This window comes from Trachemys scripta, chromosome 8 (genome assembly GCF_013100865.1).
Source record: "Trachemys scripta elegans isolate TJP31775 chromosome 8, CAS_Tse_1.0, whole genome shotgun sequence".
Classification (NCBI taxonomy): Eukaryota; Metazoa; Chordata; order Testudines; family Emydidae; genus Trachemys; species Trachemys scripta.
The window spans coordinates 77,408,651-77,427,895 of NC_048305.1; the positions used below are offsets into that span (position 1 = coordinate 77,408,651).

The 19,245-nt window shown below is 45.7% G+C and overlaps 1 long non-coding RNA gene across 1 annotated transcript in view; it reads left to right on the forward strand.

Annotated features, from left to right (window-relative positions):
• Nucleotides 1-19,245, forward strand: part of LOC117881765 — a 50,621-nt gene that overhangs the window by 13,376 nt on the left and 18,000 nt on the right. Inside the window, exon 2 of the long non-coding RNA XR_004646859.1 lies at nt 2,974-3,111. This is a non-coding gene — a long non-coding RNA (uncharacterized LOC117881765). The remainder of the gene's footprint in view (nt 1-2,973; nt 3,112-19,245) is intronic.

Consider the following 19,245-nt stretch of genomic DNA (forward strand, 5'->3'; position numbering starts at 1 on the left):
GTCCCCCCCCCCCCCCCGGCGGCGGGGCTCGATTCCTGGGGGCGGGGCTTGCAGCAAGCCCCGCCCCCAGGAATCGGGTCCCGCTCTTGCTAAAGCCGGCCCTGTTTGCACACCAACTCTCTCTCTCTCTCTCTCTCTCTCTCTCTGTGTATACACAGCCATGTTGTAATGAGAATAGGGTGTGGACTCTACCAATTCAAGGTACTTTCAGTGATTTCAGGTTTCAGATTGCATGTTGAGAACCATCATCTGAAAAGCAAAGTATTAGATGGAAACATTATAAAATCTGTTATTTTACTTAATGAGTCAGTTTTGCAGTAGTTTTACCGGTTTTGGTTTCTTGCATACATCAGTTTCTCTACAATGAAAAGGTATTACGGCCTGTTGTGCTATCAAGTACTTTTTGGGTATCTCTTTCTCCTATGAGTTGCTATCTTACATTTTACAACTACTAATTTAGCATATGTTGCCCGAAAAATCCCTTCCACTGGTAATAACTTCTCCCAATCAAAATAAAGACTATTACAGGAACACCTCAAAGTTGTTGTAAGTGTGTGCCAGCTCTAGGTGTGTTTAAAGGAACCCTTTTTTATACAGATCTGGGTGAGTCATGTACTTCCTTGAATCAGCAAGAGTAAAATTTCACTAGATTATTTTGTAATAATATCTTGTGAGCGCAGGGCAAGTGAAGGACTGTGCTATTCTGCCTTAAATCTAACTGCAATGTTCATTTGTGAAATTTTTGCCCACCAAGTCATCCCACGTATTTGGGTTTCAAATTTCCACCTCCCCTCCCCACACTCCCTGTAGAGCAGTATCCCATACACATTTGAAATTAGCCTCCTGGATCAGACCACCTCCTCTTATTCCTCATTATTTAGTAACTTTTGACACTAGCCCACATACCAAATGCCTTTTTTGTGTAGACACAATATAGGGGAGACTCAGAGCTACGGTTTTTCTTGATTTCTTCCGCATCGTTTCCCATCCTCAGCTTCAAAGCTCTGAACAACTGTGCCTCACTTGCACCTCAGCTCTCGTTCCCTTCTTCTCATCTCGTATAGGGGGAAGGTTACCCCACATCTGCCCAGTGAGGGCTTTTACACCTTTCTCTGGAACATCTAGTGCTGGTCACTGTCAGAGTCAAGACACTGGACTAGATGGTCTAATCCACTACAGGAAGTCTTACGTTCCTGCCCACACTCATTCTTAATTCCCCTTATGTATTCTTCTCCTACTACAGTCTTTATCTCCTCAGCCCTGTATCTCCACCATTGCTCTTGTAATTCCATTCCTCTTCTTGTGCATTAAACAGCTACCCTCCCTTCATTCAAATCCTTCCTTAAAATGTGCTTCTTGCACAAAGCCAATTAAAATTAATGCATCAGAAAGAGCAGTGCATGCCATACAATACATACCAATGTTCTGTGCTGCTCTGAGGTGAGCCCTGCTGGTACCTGAGGGCATCATGTTTCTGATATGCATCTTCTTTCTAACTACATGAAAGCTTCTTGGGTCAGATACTGGGCTGTTGTAAATGGATATAGCTCTATTGACATCAGCAGATGAGGATCAGGCCCTACAACTTTTTCTATGTTTTATATCTTGGCAGTGGTCCATAAAAAACCTTCCAAAGACAAACTAAGATCTGCTTTCTCCATCCCACGGCCTACTCACGCAAGGTGCTGATCACCTCCTGCAGCTTGCTGAGCACTCTCCACTTCCCCAAGCAGGGGATCAGCACTTCACAAGCCAAAAGTGAGCTCCCCAGAGCTTCGGCAGTCAGCTCTCTCCCATGCCCCAGAGCCCTGTTCCCAGAGCCCAGCTGGGAATCTAATACATTTGTAGAATTGTTTTTAAAGTAGGTTTCGTTTCATGCATAGAAGAGATTTCTTTCTTTGTTAACGTTTCCCCAACAGGACAACAAACAGCACTAGAAATAACAGGTCTCCCAGACAAGAGAAAGACAACAAGCTTTGGTTTGTTTGATTTTGGCAGTAGGATTTTGGGCTCAATTCCACAAAGGTATTTAGACATTTAACTCACACTGATTTAAATGGGAGTTAGGCACCTAAATATCTTTTAAGATCTGGGTCTTGACCCTATATTGCCCTTGCCCTCTATGCCAATGAGTAAGGGGGAGCAGAAATCCATGTGTCAGGGCTTGGGGAAGTTCGAAAGGGGGAAAAGCCAGCTTCAGAACGTACTATCCTTTAATCCCAGTCCCGGAAAAAAATGTCCATGAGAATTACTCACAGTAGGAAGCACTATATCCAGTAGTAACTGTTAGCAGGATCAGGCCCAAACCTGTGCACATAAAGAACATTGACTCTGACTGCTAGCAAAGTTATTATCCTCTGCATGTTTATTTCAGCTGCATTTATTTACTGAATAAAATTAATTTATAAAATAAAAATTGTACCTGAATATTTTGTGCCCATGAATCTTGCACTTATTTATATAAACAGGGTACATAAACAGAGTAACTGTTGTCATGTGTTTCCATGCTCAACTACGTAGTTCATACACACAAGTGTAGGATATGCAGTAGGTGCTGTTGTAGGGCAGGTATACCCCATCAGGGGGACTGTCCTTGGATGTTGGGCAACCCTTCAGCACAGAGCAGCATGGCCCAGTGGCCAGAGCCAATGGGTCTTCACTTTGACACAGGGCAGGGCGGTATGGCCTAGGGGCTGAAGTCAATAAGACTGCCCTTCTAAGCGGGGCAGTATGGCCTAGTGGCCAGGCAGGGGGTGTCACCCAGGGGTGGGTTGGTGGCTGGAGTAGGGGAACCCAGGTCCTTCCTACTGCACTGGGTCCCAGCCCAGGGCTCTATAAGCAGTGAGTGTATCCGCCACTGGGTCAGCGGGGATCCTTCCGAAACACAGACTCTGTTCCCAGTTCCACAATTGGATCAATGTCTAGTTCCCATGGGCTACTTCCTACCCATTCTTCCTGTGCTGTTGTCCACAGGTCCTCTGGATCCTTGGAATCATTGGCTGGTGAAGTTCCCGATAACTCCTTTCCCTTGTGGGCTTCTACGGGCAGCTGGGTATTCACCTGGTTCTCGGAACACCTGGCCTCCATGGTCTCAGGCTCTGACAACCCCAGGTAGGAGCCCACAACACATGTCCTCTCTCCTCTGCAATCAGCCCAGACTTAGCTGGGCTGCTCCCTTTTATACTGTGGTTCCAGCTGGAGCATGCCCAGCAGAGGCAAGGGGGTGTGACTTCCTCAGTCCACAGTATGGGGTTAAACCCCTTCCTGTCCAATGCAGGGCAGGGATACCCTTCACAGTGCCTATACAAAACTTGCAGGGTCAACAGGCACATTTATTTGCAAATTTGGCCCTGATGCTTCTGATTAACCTTAAAGCAGCGTCTAAAAGGATAACAGTTCTGACATTAAAATATTGGTATTCCCAGAAGTCATGAATTTACCCTTTTCTTAAACCAGGTATTAAGGTATTCTATATAGACTCACGTACTACAGATTTATAGAACGATGATAACATAGCTAGATGCTTTTTTTTAATCTCTGCCACAGGGATTCTGCAAATCTGTTGTGCGGATGTATTTTTCTCCCAGCACATCTTGGATTACTGAGAATAATTTTACTGCTTTTAGATTGCTTACCTGAGAGAAAACTGCTGAGACATAATGCTGGAACTTCCTGCTTGCCCTATTGTGTGGTTTTGGTCTATTTTACTGAGGCAGCTGTACAGATTTTTCTGGGCAGTGACACATATTCCACTCCGAGGTTATCGTTTTAGACACTGCTTTAAGGTTAATCAGAAGCATCAAAGTACCCTGTGTTCTATCAATGTCGCATCTCAGAATGCAGTTGCTGCTATTGCCAGGACTAGCACATTTCTATTGTGACAAGAAAGAACCAGAAGGCAATGAGGAAGGATGGGATGCTGGTAAAATTAAATACCTTTTAAATGAAACTCACTCTGCCCTATGGTATTCTGGATTTAAATTTGACTAAACAGTGGGGCTGTCATCCAGGCTAAGGACCGCTGCATAAGATCTGTAACCGCCCTCCCCCGCCAGAAACCCACATAGCCCCCCCCCCCCCCCGACAGAACTTGAAAACCACCTCCCAGACTGACCAGGGTGCCTAGTAACTGCAATGTGTTTGTGACCTTCTGCTGAACCTGACCCCGTGTCTGTACCCTGGTAAAGGTGACTGTCCTCTCCAATTACCAACCCCTTCCCCCCCTTCAAACACACTTTCCTCTAAAAGAACATGAGGGAAACAATAATTAACAGAAACTTATTTTTTATTAACTACACAGTTAGGGGATGAAACTGGGACGGGGGCTTGGGTGAGGTGCTTTTGGAGTGAAGGAAAGGACTTATCAAATCTTTGGGAATGAGAGCCTTCTGTTACTTGAGCAGTCTGCAGGGGTGGAGTGACTGTTTTCACGGCCCTTGCCGCCCCTCTTTCTTGGGACTTTGGGTGAAGGGGGGATGGGACTTTGTGGCGGGGGAGGGCAGTTAGAGAGAGAATGCAGCGGGGCTCTGTCCTCCTGCCTCCGGTCCTGCAGAACATCTACAAGGCGCCGGAGCATGTCCGTTTGCTCACTCATTAGTCCAAGCAGCGTTTGAGTTGCCTGCTGGTCTTCCTGCCGCCACCTGTCCTCCCGTTCGCTGTGTGATCGCTGGTATTGCGACATGTTCTCCCTCCACTGGGTCTGCTGTGCCGCCTCAGCTCGGGAGCAGCCCATAAGTTCTGAGAACATCTCGTCCGGTGTCCTTCTCTTTCGTCGCCTGATCTCTGGGAGGGGGATGCCGGGGTAGCTCGGGAGACACTCGCAGCTGTGGGATGGGAAAAAGGGAGTGAATTCCTTAGAAAGATACAGTTTTGCGAACAATGAATATAGTCTCTCTCTGTGAACAAGACCATGCACACTCAGTACAAGGTTGAATTTTTGGCCTTCCCACTGAGTGCCTGGGGTCTTGCTGTACAGATCACACAAGCGGGGCCGGACAACGGAATTCGGCTAGCAGGCGGACATGGTAAGCCATAGACTTTTGGCTGCTTAAAGCTTAATTTATAGCAGTGCCCTTCTTTCACGTTCCAAGCAATGCTCCTACCGTTGGCCAGTTCCTGCTGCCGGCAATCCGGCCAGCATAAACTCTGCCCCTGTCCCACCCCCGTTGCGGCTGTGCCCGGGAAAGATCCCTCCATGCTGCCCCTGTCACGCCTCCACCGCGTGGCTATAAACGGCCGGTTACAGTTATGTAAAGGAACAGGCAATCAGTCCCAATACTAACATTCCCCTAATTCAAAGCAGGTCACCATGAGTGATATCACTCTGATGAGGATTTCGGAGACAGAGAAAGACTGCATGCTGCATGAATGCCAGCAAGCACCAGGGCCGTATGCCGCCATGCTTTGCAAGGCAATGATCCCGGAGTACTTGCTGCTAGCCTGGTGCGGAAAAGTTTCCTACCATGGAGGACGCAATAAGGCCGCTCTCCCCAGGAACCTGATGCAAAGGCTTTCACAATACCTCCAGGAGACCTTCGTGGAGATGTCCCAGGAGGATTTCTGCTCTATCCTCGGACATATTGACAGAATTTTCCAGTAGCTGCATTGGAAAGGACTAAAAACTAAAGCACCTAGGTTAATCATGAAAAACCGGACATGTTGACAAACTTTTCCAGTAGCTGCACTGGCAAGGACTAGAAACTAAAACGCCTAGGGCAAACTAATCATGAAAAACCCATTGTTAAGATACCATTCCTATTCTGTTCAAAATAAATGTTTAAAACACTTACCTACTGATGTTTCCCCTGATTCACGGTCTCGGTTACCGCCTTGGGAGGGTTAGTAGGGGATCTCCAGAGGGTGATGAAGAGATCCTGGCTGTCGGGGAAATCAGCGTTGAAAGTGCTGTCGACTGCCTCGTCCTCCTCATCTTCCCCGTCCGCGAACATCTCCGAGGAAGCGGCCGTCGACAATACCCCATCGTCAGAGTCCACGGACAGTGGTGGGGTAGTGGAGGCGGACGCACCTAGAATGGAATGCAGTGCCCCGTAGAAACGGCATGTCTGGGGCTGGGATCCGGAGCGTCCGTTTGACTCTTTGGTCTTCTGGTACCCTTGTCTCAGCTCCTTAATTTTCATGCGGCACTGCGTTGCATCCCGGCTGTATCCTCTCTCCGTCATGGCTTTGGAGATCTTCTTGTAGATCTTCGCATTCCGTTTTTTCGATCGCAGCTCCGAAAGCACGGATTCATCGCCCCTCACAGCGATCAGATCCAAGACTTCCCGATCAGTCCATGCTGGGGCCCTCTTTCTATTCTGTGATTGCATGGTCACCTCTGCTGGAGAGCTCTGCATCGTTGCCAGTGCTGCTGAGCTCGCCACAATGTTCAAACAGGAAATGAGATTCAAACTGGCCAGACAGGAAAAGGAATTCAGATTTTCCCGGGGCTTTTCCTGTGTGGCTGGTCAGAGCATCCGAGTTCGGACTGCTGTCCAGAGCGTCAACAGAGTGGTGCACTGTGGGATAGCTCCCGGAGCTATTAGTGTTGAATTCCATCCACACCTACCCTAATTCGACATGGCCATGTCGAATTTAGCGCTACTCCCCTCGTCGGGGAGGAGTACAGAAATCGATTTAAAGAGACCTCTGTGTCGAAATAAATAGCTTCGTTGTGTGGACGGGTGCAGGGTTAATTTGAGTTAACGCTGCTAAATTCAACATAACCTCCTAGTGTAGACCAGGCCCTAGATTAAGACCTGGGGAGCGTAGGAATTAAAATCAGATGATGTAAAAAAATCTACAAATTGAGGGAAATGAAGTAATCATTTCTCTCTCTGAATCCTCTATCGATTATGATTTTGACTCTGGGAAGATTTGCTGAGAAAAATGTACGATACACCCATAGAATGGAATCATGTATAAGAAAAATGGGGTTAACCGAAGGAGGCAATTACGCCTGCAGGGATACGCCTTTCATGTAGTTTTCCATCACAAGTACAATATTCCCAAATACACAATTCAGACCTCTGGAGTATTCATGCATCAGTCATTAGCCAAGTATTTCATTCTTTTCTCTTCACCCATTTCATAAAGGCCCTCGATTACACATCTTTCTCCAGAATTAAAAAGTGGCTCAAGTAGTTGATATGGTGATCCATTGACAACAGTAAAAGTAAGAAAATGACTGTGATGCTGGTTGCTGTTTACTACGATGTATGGAGCACTGCCAGTTTAGAAAGGACAAGCATGCCTTGCTGTTACACCAGTTTAAACACATATTACCCTGGAGAGAGTTCCAGTCTCCACTCAGTATAGCTACTGGGGGAGGAGGGAGTTAAGACCGCTTTTTGGCACCCCCAATTTTTTTTACAGCATTCCTGGGCTGGGCTGCCGGCAGCGCGCTGACATGTGCGGCTCAGACTCCCTCTCCCAGCACAGCGGCTGCTCCACTTCTCCCGCCTCCCAGGTTTGCGGCGCCAATCAGCTGTTTGGCGCCGCAAGCCTGGGAGGGGAGGAGAATTTGAGGAGGGGCGGCATGCTCGGGGAGAGGGTGGAGCAGAGGTGAGCTGGGGTGGGGAGCTGCCGCACGGCTCCGCGGGGGGGGGCCCTCAGGGCAGAGGGGGGAGAGCTGCCGCGGGGGGGGGCACCTCAGGGGGGGGGGGGGGGGGGGAGCTGCCGCATGGCTGGTGGGGGAAGAAGGGCGGCGCAAGGTGGAAGTTTCGCCTAGGGCACGAAACTTCCTTGCCCCGGCCCTGCTTAACATCTTCATTTCCTGACCTTGAGCATTGTGTGTGTATAAAGGTTACAAATCAACATATGGTTTTAAAGATAAATGTGGGCTGTACTATAGTTTGCCTAGCAGCTAATCCAAGATCCACCACTGAAGGGCAGCATGCATTAAAGCCTGCAATAAATGGAACAGCTACAGCTTATTTCTGGTATTACGCATGCTAGTGATTAAAGATAAACTGGTTTTGATACCATATCTGTGCCTTTGCTGAAAGTGGGGAAATGCTTTAGAACTGCTCCGAGCTGGCAGCAGTACAGAGGGGCTGAGTGGGAGTGCAAGAAGGAGCACCGCAGAAGAGGCAGAATCTAATAATATATCAGACACATAGTTTAGCTGTTTCTTCTCTTCTGTCCAGTTCTATTTCCTTTTATTTTGCCTTTTCATTCCTTTCAGTTTTGCATGATCATCTTCTTGTCTGAGTGAAAGAAAATTAAGCTTTTTTTTTAAAAAAAAACCCATGCCATTTCAGGAATTTGGGAGCCTGAATTCTGCTAAGGAAGAATGCTAAGTGCTCTGGGCCTGATGTTTAAAGGTCAGTAGGTGCTTAAAGATGCAACTGGGATTTTCAAAAGTGCCTAGGCCCCAGCTCCTATTAAAATCAATGGAAGTTAGATGCCTAGGCACTTCTGAAAATCCCACTAGGCCCCTATCTCCACCTTTAGGCACGTAAATACCTTTAAACATATGCCACTCAGCTCTGCCAAACAGGTTTGTGTATTGACATTTGCAAAGCTGCAGCCTACAAACTCCATCTTATGGGATTTTTCTGTAAATTGAAAACTTCTGATGATCTGCTGAAGCTGCAGGAGGAATACATTAATGCTTAGCACATCTTTGGGCACGGCACAAACATGAAATGGTCATAAAAACTCTCCAAAAAACAGGTCAAAAACCAAGCGCTAGCAAATGCTCTGTTGAATTTTTAAGTGCCACCTTTCATAATACAAATATTGTAATGTACACTCAATACATAGTATGTTTCACAGTCTTTTGAGCAGCAGCAGACCCTTAGCTAGTTATAGTGTGCCCATAACACTAGTAACTAGGCACTAACAGTTGCTGAGAACATTTTTAAGAAGCGGAATGTACCTTAGGAATTTTTCAGTATAAATCCATACTTGGGAAAAATGGATCTTCTGTTTAGTTACCGAAAGCAAATATATTCTTACTTAACACAGTGGCTACCTGTGCATGCTGCATAAAACCATGTAGATTATCGAGGGAATTAAACATGAGACATCTAAGGAAATTGTAGGTGTTTGCCCTGTCATCATACTTGGAATCAGTTTTCAAATACACTAGTTTCAAAACTATCCTAGAAGTTAAATGGTGATTGTGCATTTAAAATATCTTAGGCCAGGTTACCAGGCAGGGTATGCTATGCCCACAGGATGAGGAAGACACTCAGGAAATACTGAACTACTGATATAAATTAAAGGAATAAGACAGAAAGGAGTCAGGATGTTTGGAAAACCTGTAACTTGCCCTGAGTGAGACTGTCTTGTCCAAGGCACTGTGCGGTAATAAAGCTAAGGAATGTTGGCAAGAAACTGAAACTATATTTCACAGCAGCCAAATATCATAGAAGATACCATTGAAGTGGATTGAGAATGCAGCGTATGTCTATTTCCCCTTTTAACCAACAGATTAACAGACAGAGTGAGTTTCTCTTCAAACCAAGCAAGATGACACTGAATCATCTGGAGATGGTTTTTTGTTTTTGTTTTTTGCACAATACATCAAAGATAGTCATTGCCCCTTCGACTATAGTCAATGCAGTTATTAGTACTGTCTGGGTGATATTGGGCTTTCAGATGAAGGGCTAGCTTCTGCCAGCCCCTGTGCATTTGTATGGTAGAGCAGAGCAAGAGGAGCCTCTCCCCTCCCCTCTTACATCCCTGCACAGGGTCTGTCCAGAATCCCAGGGAGGGGGCATAGTATCTGCTCCCTCACTGGCCCACAAAGCAGGGAGCATAATGAGCCCCTCCCTCACTCCTGCCAGTGTATCTGAGTGGCAGGGGCAAGATCTGGCCCAAAGTGTTCCCATGCTCTCAGTAATGTTCTGCTATTTAATGTTAACACATTTGGTCAATCACACAGTTTTTAAAAGTTATTTGTATAATGTCAGCAGTGTACTAGGTGCTTATGGACAGATATCCCTGTTGAACAAGGTCCTGGTCCAAAAGGCCTTATGGACAGTGGGATTTGCTCCCATTTCAGCCATCAGTGGTCACCACCAATGAATCTGAACATGTGAAATCCCCAAGGTGGAGTTTCCCCTGATTTCAAGCAGGGCTAAGGTACAAACAGAGCTGGGCCTGTCTACACTAGGGGTGAATCCTGGCCCCACTGAAGCCTACGGGAGTTTTGCCATGGACTTCAGTGGGGCCAGGATTTCACCCTAAGGGTTTGCACCTGTGCAACTACGTTGGTGGTGACCACTGAGGGCTGAAATCAGGACAAATCCCCAATGTAGACAAGAACTAAGTAGATAGAGTATGAAAAAGGGATGGGGGAGAAGGTTTGATGAAAAGCAGTTAGAGTGAGTAGTGTAAACGAGCATGCATCTCTTTGCTCCACCAGGTTTGTCGGAACTGCCTTTCAGTTTGCTCCGTTGAGTGTTCCCAGGTCTCAGTCTGATCAGTCGGCATTGATCTGCAGGGAGGTCCAGGATTAACAGGTCTTTTGACAGAGGAATAAAATGAAATGGCCGAATGAAGGAAAGCAGCCATAGCAGAAAAGGATGATCGTGGTCATGATAACATGGCAACATAGTGATCTGGTGCTGGCCACTGTCAGTAACAGGATATCAGACTAGATGGACCATAGGTCTGGTCCAGTATGGCAGTTCCCATGTGCCTGTGTCACATGCTTGTTCCTTGCACTTGCTCAGATACCAGCTTTTATCTAAATCTCTGAAGTGAAGCTCAGATGATTTCTGCAGCTCACTGGTAACTCCTAATAGTTATTTTAAAGCAATTGTTTTACTTATAAACATTAAAGAACATTTAATGAAATATTCTTCACTGCACGAGGTGGCACAGTATAATTGGCATATGTAAAAAATTGCTTTTGAATGGATTACAGAAAAAGAGACTTTTAGCAATAGTTACCATAAATGCGGATTTTAAATTGGTTAGACTTGAAAATAAGCCTATCATCTCAAGCTGTGATAATTGTTCTCTGTAATTTGGGGTAGGTTTCTACATGCCAGTAGATTAGCCTGATGGATTTTTGGATAATGGCCAATCCAGTGGATTAGGCACTAGTGCATTAGTCATTTAAATCTAGTTACATCTACAATTAATGGCTCAGGTTCTGCAGTTCTCAGCTAAATCAGACTCCCACTGAAATTAACAAATACAGGATCAGGTCCAGCACCTGGTCTGTAATCTCCATCCTCAAATTAAACAATTGTTGGTTTTAGTGATAAATAAACTGCATCTGAATTAACAGAATACAAGAGAGAGAAAAATCTTTGTTTGCAAAGGAGTTTGCACTGATATATTTTGATGAAGCAGTGTCATAAATTCCAATTTGCTGCTACAGTTTTTGCCCTTTGACGTGCAGAATGTAGATCCCAGTAGTATATCTGATTTTTGATGCGCTCTGAAATCCATCATTAAACTATGTACTTTGACATTTCTAGATAAGGTAAACAAGTGCTATAATGGTACAAAGTTCAAAAGGATAAGTGTGTATGAAGCTAACAGACACTAGAGGGCTTTGCTTCCTCTCTAGAAAACGCCTGGCTGTTGCATTCAGAGCATTGCTGATCATATCAGGTATTACAATTGCAAATACTAAGTCACAAGTGTACTCAGTGGGATTGACATTTAGAACAAAGGGTCATCTGAGAAAGGGAAAGCCTATAAGTGACACCAGCAGTGGAGAATGGCTGGATGAGGACCAGAAGGTGCAGTGATGGCATTGCCAGCCATAGGCAGTAGGCACCACTCTGGACCCTGGCAATGGAATAAGCAGAAAGGGGCGGGGAGAGCTCGCTGTGTGCAGGAACACAGACTCTGTTATGGCATTACAGCGATATAAATGGAACAGAATCAGTGTCATTGTTTCCTGTGGTTGTCCAGTACCTCGGTGAAGGCCCAAATCCTGGTCCCTGTACAGAACCTGAATAAACAAGCTTGGTCAGGGAGGAATGGGATCCACCTCCCCAGGTACCTGTTTTCTGCTATACATTTTCAGAGACATGGCTACCTTTGAATCTTTGTAACTCCCACTTGTTGAGATGGTGGGGTTTAGCTGGTGAAGACAGCAAGGTTTTGTCTCATGAGTCCCATTGACTTAATCACAAGAGTTCAGTTCCTAGCTTTACCCTGTATTTCCTGTGTGACCTTGAGTGTGCCACAGGATCTCTCTGTATCTCAGTTCCTATTTGAAAAATGGGGATAATAGTAGTGATCTGCGTTGGAGGGGTCCTATTGGGTTCCAGGAAGTGGGCAGACTTGTGCTAAAGGAGTTGGAGGGGTATTGTAAGAATAATTTCATTAGTGTAGAGGAGGTACTCAGACACTACCTGTGACAAGTGCCATAGAAAAATCTATAGCAGAGCTATGGAAAATTCTAATATTGCAACATTTATTTTAATCCCAAATCAGGGTGAAAATCTGAAATATTTAATTTTTATTTTTCCTGATGGAAAAATTTGGTTTGGCAGAAACTGCATTTTCTGTCGGAAAATCATTCTGACCGAAAATTTCCAAACACCTCTCATCCGTAGCCAGGGAGCCATCAATCCAGCCCTATCCTCCAAGGTGGCTTAAATAGGGACCCATTAACCTTTGCCTATTGAAAGCTTTTTTTCTCGAACATTTCCCACAGTGGGTAGAAACAGTAGGAGTGCTTGTGTTAACAGGGTGCTAGGGGCCTTTAACTGCCAAGTCATTTCGATCTTTTGCCCGTGGCTGCTGTGTTGCTATCTCTAGTGGAGCTGAACTGGTGGCAGTAACAGTGGCTGAAGGGCAGGGAGAAAAGCTAACGCAGGCACAATTCTACACGGAGCAGGGCATGCAGTCCCTGTATCCTGCCCCCACCCCAGCTACAATTGCATAGCTCTGCTGCTGTGTTCAAGGCCTTCCCTGCACCTACTTTTGGAGTGTACAGGTTTTGTCCTGAAGGCCTGGCCTAGAGTAGGATCTGTAGGCATAATGTTAGGACATGTTAGCTAGCCAGACCGTACAGTTCTAAAACTCTAGTCAAGACAAGACATATTGTACAATAGCATGTGCCTAGGCTCCTGTCTTGTGCTATATTCTACACTAGACTTTTCAAACAAACATGCTAGCTAGCACATTCTGTCACCCCTTTTACCCTCATCTAGACACAGCCTTTGACTATGAAAGGTCACTCTGTAACACTCACTAACAGGACCGTCAAAGCGATTCCAAAGTATATGACAACACACTGACCATCTGGCAGGGAAAGAGCATCATTTCCCTCTTATTTCATTCACCACATTGATAAGAGATGCAGTCCTGGAAGAAAATCTTATTGTTGTTCACAATTTGGGTGTAAAGTAGAGTGCTCTAATAACGTACAGAGTGACCTCATCGTGGCAGTGCGCTTTTATTTCATTTTCTTGTCTTTGATAAATAAGAAGGACATGTAATAAATGTAAAGGAATAAAGGAGAAGAAACTAATATTGGAGCCGAGGGAGAAGGAAAAGAAGAAACAGAAAGATTCATACAGTTAATGGGTGAATTAATCCTAGAATCAGAGATGAAGGGATCAAAGAGGACTTCTCAGGTTAACTCAAGTGAGACCCTCCGCTAAACTAATCCCCTTTAGATTATTTGTTCCCACAGTCCTTACTCTGCCAACACACACACACAGAAGTTGGTGAAGCCAATATAGGATGCCAGATTGGGTCTTACTTCAGAACTCATCAAGGGGGGAGGGTCCCGGAGCCCAGGCTTCAGCCTGAGCCCAAACATCTGCACTGCAATTCTATAGCTCTGCAGCCTGAGTCAGCTCACCCGGCCAGTGGCTGGTGTTTTATTGCAGTATAGACATAGCCAAGTTCTATGATTTCCTCCTAATGAGTTAGAGCTCCTAGCTCCCCTGTTACTTTATTTTTCCTTTCTAAGGTCTCCAAATATTGGTGCTTTTTAAAATTGCAGACAGTCAAATGCAATTCTGGCATGACTGAGTAAAGTAGCTTTCCCATATGAGGGATTCCACCTCCCCAGGGATAGCATTTGCCTGTTTAGCAGCAGTATAATATTATGAGCTGGTGCCTACTGTGACCTTGTGACGAAGCGGGACTGTTCTTAATGTTTCTTCTGAATACTGTAGGGGTGCCTCAATTTCCCCTATGCATTTCTTAAGTCTCTAGGTGGTGGGATAAGGGGGTGTGATTGTTGCAGAGCAAAAGGCCAGTGTACATAAATGGCTGACACTCTGTCTCCTGGCAACTAATGGCCTGGGCCCTTCCCCCCTGCAAGGTGATAGCTAAAGGTGTTGGAGAACAAAGGAATCAGGTGACCTCCTGGCCCAGGAAAGGTACAAAGCCCAGAAGAGGGGTGGCGGGTGAGTCAGTTTGGAGCTGGCTGGGGACGAGGAGTGAAGGGCAGACGTGGTTGTCTGACTCACTGCCCCCCAAAATGGACCCAGCTGAGGGGTCCTGTTCTCTGTACCTACAAGCTCTGTTTTAGACCATGTTCCTATCATCTAATAAACCTCTTTTTTTCTGGCTGGCTAAGAGTCACATCTAACTGCAAAGTGGGGGTGCAGGACCCTCTTCCCCAGGACCACACCTGTGTGGGCTCGCTGTGGGAAGCGCACGGAGGGGCAGAGGATGCTGAATGCTCCAAGGTCAGACCCAGGAAGGTGGAAGCCATGTGAGCTTTTTGCCCTGAAGACAGTCTGCTAACAGAGAGGAGACTTCACCAGAGTCTTGACTGGCTTTGTAGGGAGCAGTTCCAGAGCATTGCCCAGGGACTCTGTGACAGACCTCAGCAGTAATGTGGTACTAGTTTGAATAATATTGAAAGCCTGCCCTTGGTATTCCTGCTGGTTAATTCTCCCGAAGTTTATGATGTCATGTTTGTTTATACAAAGTCTCACCTCGTTTATATCCACCCACTTCTAGATAATTGGTGAGTCATTCTGTAGCTCTGAGCAGTCTTCTCTGGAGTTTACCATCAATCCCAGAGTGGTATTTTCTGAGGTCCTCCTATACACACAAAGTTGCACTAGTTTAACAGAAAGCATAATATTGAACCAGTTTAGTTAAGTCAGAGCAACGTGGATACTCTTAAATCAATTTAAACCTGTGAATGTACATGGTCAAGCTAAAGTGATAAAACTAGTTTTAAACTGATATGTATGTCCCCCACAGGGGTTTGCACCAGTTTAACTAAAGGGAGGGATATGTAATAGGATGGCCTGCCCTTTCAGGGCCAGAGGCCTGAACCCACCAGTCCCATCCAATTATCTCTGCCCATCACTCCTGGAATGGGGTGTGGGGTTTACTTAATAGAACCAACTGGGTACAAAGGAACTGATTCCCCTACAAAGAGCTACAGGAAGCTATAGACTGAGGGGGATGTGTAGGGAGAGAAAGGGTATAGCAATAAAAGACTGCTAGTCTGCCCAGGTTAGTTGAATGGGGCTGTAGGGCAATAAAATCACAGTGTAGATGTTTTAGTTCAGGCTAGAGCTTGTGCTCCAAGACCCCATGAAATAGGAGGGTCTCAGAGCCCAGGTTCCAGCCTGAGCTGGAATGTCTGCAGTGCATTTGTATTGCCTGTGAGCTCTGACTCAGGCTCTGAGACTTGGTGGTAGGGATTTTTCATTGCAGTCTAGATGTACCCAGAGACAACCAGGGTCAAGCTGGATTGAGAGACTTCAACAGAGGCTTGCCAAGGCAGAGAATGGTTACTGGGAGCAAGTAGGCTCCAGCAGAGAATGCTGAGTCTTGAAGGAAAACATTCCAGGAAGAGGAAGGCCTGGGAGACCCACAGCAGGAAAGTTGGGGTGGATGGACTTAATGGAGATTTGAGAACATTATTTTGGGAACGATTTGGTTATATGAATAAAACCAGCCCCAAAGAGGGGCATTGATGAACCAGAGAAGAGCTGCTTGGTAGTTTTATTGAGGAAAGCCCTGAGATGTGGGGAAATGGAAGCAGGGCTGTTGCAGCTGTCTTGGGAAGTTATCAGCTCATTTACAGAGGGAAAGATTGTGTCTAGCCACATCCTCTGAATGCAGCTGGTGTGCATTTTAGGGGGTCCTCCAGATTACTAATAGTCATTGATTTTTAAGGACTGAAGGGACCATTCTGATCACTTAGTCCAACCTCCTGCAATGTATCTATTGAAGAATTGAAGCCCAGTCCCTGTAGGAGACCATGAGACAGCTCCACCCAGTTGGAGGTTACATCATTAATAATTATTCACAACCTGTCAGCTATTTTTTTTACTCACAGGATATTTATTTTGCCAACTTCCATTTTTAATGTGGCAACATATAAAAGCTTTATCGAAAACAATCTGAAGCACATCTACCAAGCTCACATGTACGTAGAAGTCATTGACAGGATCTATATGTTATGGATCCATGATATTTATCCCTCAGCAGGATGTTCTCCTAAATGCTTTCATATATACATGCACATTCCTTTTCCCTTGGCTATTTCCAAGTTATATTCAGCAAGACTGTGAGCTATTCTTCAGTTTTTTCTCTCAGTTCTTTAGAGACTCTTGGGTTCATCTCCTCTGGCCCTACTGATCTTACAAGGTGTTCCCTCACCATCTCTTTATGGATATTGGGGTCTGCTTCTACCTTGACCTCAGACAGTAATTTACATCTATGCAAAGTCATTGTAACACAACAGCATGCTCAGAATTCTACACTCACATGTGCTGCTGCAGCTTTACTCCTACCAGTACCTGAGCTAGCTCAAATATGTCTACTCAAGCTGTAGTCATACTCCATGATTGCAGTGTAGGCATATCCATAGAAAGGTCCCCAAACTGTGGGCATGCCCCTCTAGGGGGGCATGGAGGAACATTCAGGGGGGCACAGCGGGCCTGGATCAGCCCCCACAGAGGGCAGGGAGGGAGCACCACCTAGCCCCAGCCCCACACCTGGTCCTGTCCCTAGCCTCAGTGCGGCTGCACACCCGGCCAGGGGTCCAACTGCTGGCCACCACTGCAGCCCGGTTGCGGCCCCACCCCCAGACTTTCTTCCTGCCCCAGACCCACCCCCAGCTGCAGCGCCATCCTCAGCCCTGTTTCCCCATCCACATCCCTCCCAACCCAAGCCGCGGCCTGGCCCTGGCTCGCGGGTGGAAGGGAAGAGTGTATGTGGACAGGGCTAAGAGGGGTCACAACCCTCAAAAGTTGGGGACCACTGTCATAGAATGTAATCCCCCCATAGATGCAGCCTCCTCTTTTCAGTCCCACCAGTCCATAGCACATCTTTCAGTGTTGCCATTCCAAATCTGACAATAATCCCATCATATTGGCCCTGATGCTGAGCTCAGCGCAGCTCAGGAGTGTGTATGTGTATGAGCAGTGTAGTTTTATGACATTTTTGTGTCCTCACAGTTGCTGGATTGTTCCGGTCCCCAGCATAAATTAGATTATCCCTAGGGGCTGCTGTGATTTATAGCTCCATGCCACAGCCAATTTAGAAGAGTTAAAAGTGACTGTGCTCCAGTCACATCCCGCCCTAAGCCATGGATTTGTCATGCCCCTACACTGGGAGATGAGAGGCACCATAAGGCTGTTATGCCAGCCCGACGCTGCAGGGGGAATCCCGCTTACATTGGGAATATTTCCCTATGGGGCAATCTGCTGGCTTTATGGCCCCTGTACATCAGCCACAGGAATCCTGGAATCAGGAACTAAGTGATTTCACATGGTAAAACTGATATTTCAACAAGTGGTCCTTATAATAGCTATTGCAGTGGTTTAAAGAGGCTTCACTTCTTCTCAGGGCTTGTCTACACAGGGAAATAGCCTGCAATAGCTATTATATGGACATTCATATTCTAAAGTAGGAGTGCCTTAGTGTAGTGGTGAATTAAGATAAACTGTTAAAAAGCACATTCAGTGCGAAATAAGAACATCCAACGGGGAGTTAGTGTGGAATAGCTACTGCGCTTTAAATTCACACCCTAGTTTATTTTGCAATAGCATCTCCATGTAGACAAGCTCTTAGCAACATTATTTGAAGAATCTTTTCTCTATATACCTTTCACTTCAGGCTCCCTTGGAAAGCAATTATTATCACTTTGTTTTGTTTGGCTCCAAGTTGCAGCGTAACCATATTTAATTAGCTTGATGAAATAATTTGTTACATTTTGGATAAGTGCAGGCTAGGGATGTAAATATTGGTTAAAAAAAGTTAATTGGTTAAACTATTAAAATTGTATCGTTTAACTGGTTAGGGTCCCACTGGCCCGGCCGGGGCTAGGGTCCCGCCTGGGCTGCAGGTCTGGGGATCTGCCAGGGCTGGTGTCTGGCCTGCCCGTTTAACCTTTTACATCCCTAGTGCAGGCCTAAATAGGACTGGGGGAAAAAATCAAAGTGTCCCAGGGTTAAAGTGCTGACTCCATTTTGTGCAGGCTTTGTAACCACTTCTAGGGAGAAACCACAGCCTTGTGCAACAGGAGAAAACCGCCTGATCTTCTGTGGCATTTCCCTTTTCTGGTAGGGCCTTGACATGGTGTCTCACATCTTGACACATGGGACAGGGAAAGTACATACACTGCCTAAGGAGCCATTCCATGGCTGTACAACTGTGGAAATCAGGTGTTGCTAGAACTAACCAGTACAGAACACTCTGTGTCTGTGGAGTTGTAACCATGCTGCAAAAATGCACTAAACATTTAGTCCAGAAATCTCTCACTTGGACAAGATGTGACTCTTGAATAACATAGTACTCTAAGGAGATTCATGTGCCAATGGTAAATGGGAATAAATAATTAATGAGGTGCTTACTGACATGTCTCTCAATAAATTATCACAATCCCAATAGAGTTGGTATAGTCAAGAAGTCATCAGGTTCTTCCCCCTGTGCTAAGGCAGGATCAAATCAACCTAGGCCAATCCTGGCAGGTGTTTGTCCACTCTGGTCTCAAAAACCTCCAGTGATGGGAATTCCACAAGCCTATTCCAGAGCTTAACTATCCAGATAGTTAGAAAGTTTTTCTTAATATCTAACCTAAATCTCCCTTGCAGCAAATTAAGCCCATTCCTTCTTGTCATATCTTCAGTGGACATGGAGAACAATTGATCACAGTCCTCTTTGTAACAGCCCTTAACATATTTAAAGACCATTATCAGGTCTCCCATCAGTCTCCTTTTCTCATATATAATCATGCCCAATTTTTTTAACCTTTCCTCATAGATCAGGTTTTCTAAACCTTTTATCATTTTTGTTGCTCTCCTCTGGACTCTTTCCAATTTGTCCACATCTTTCCTA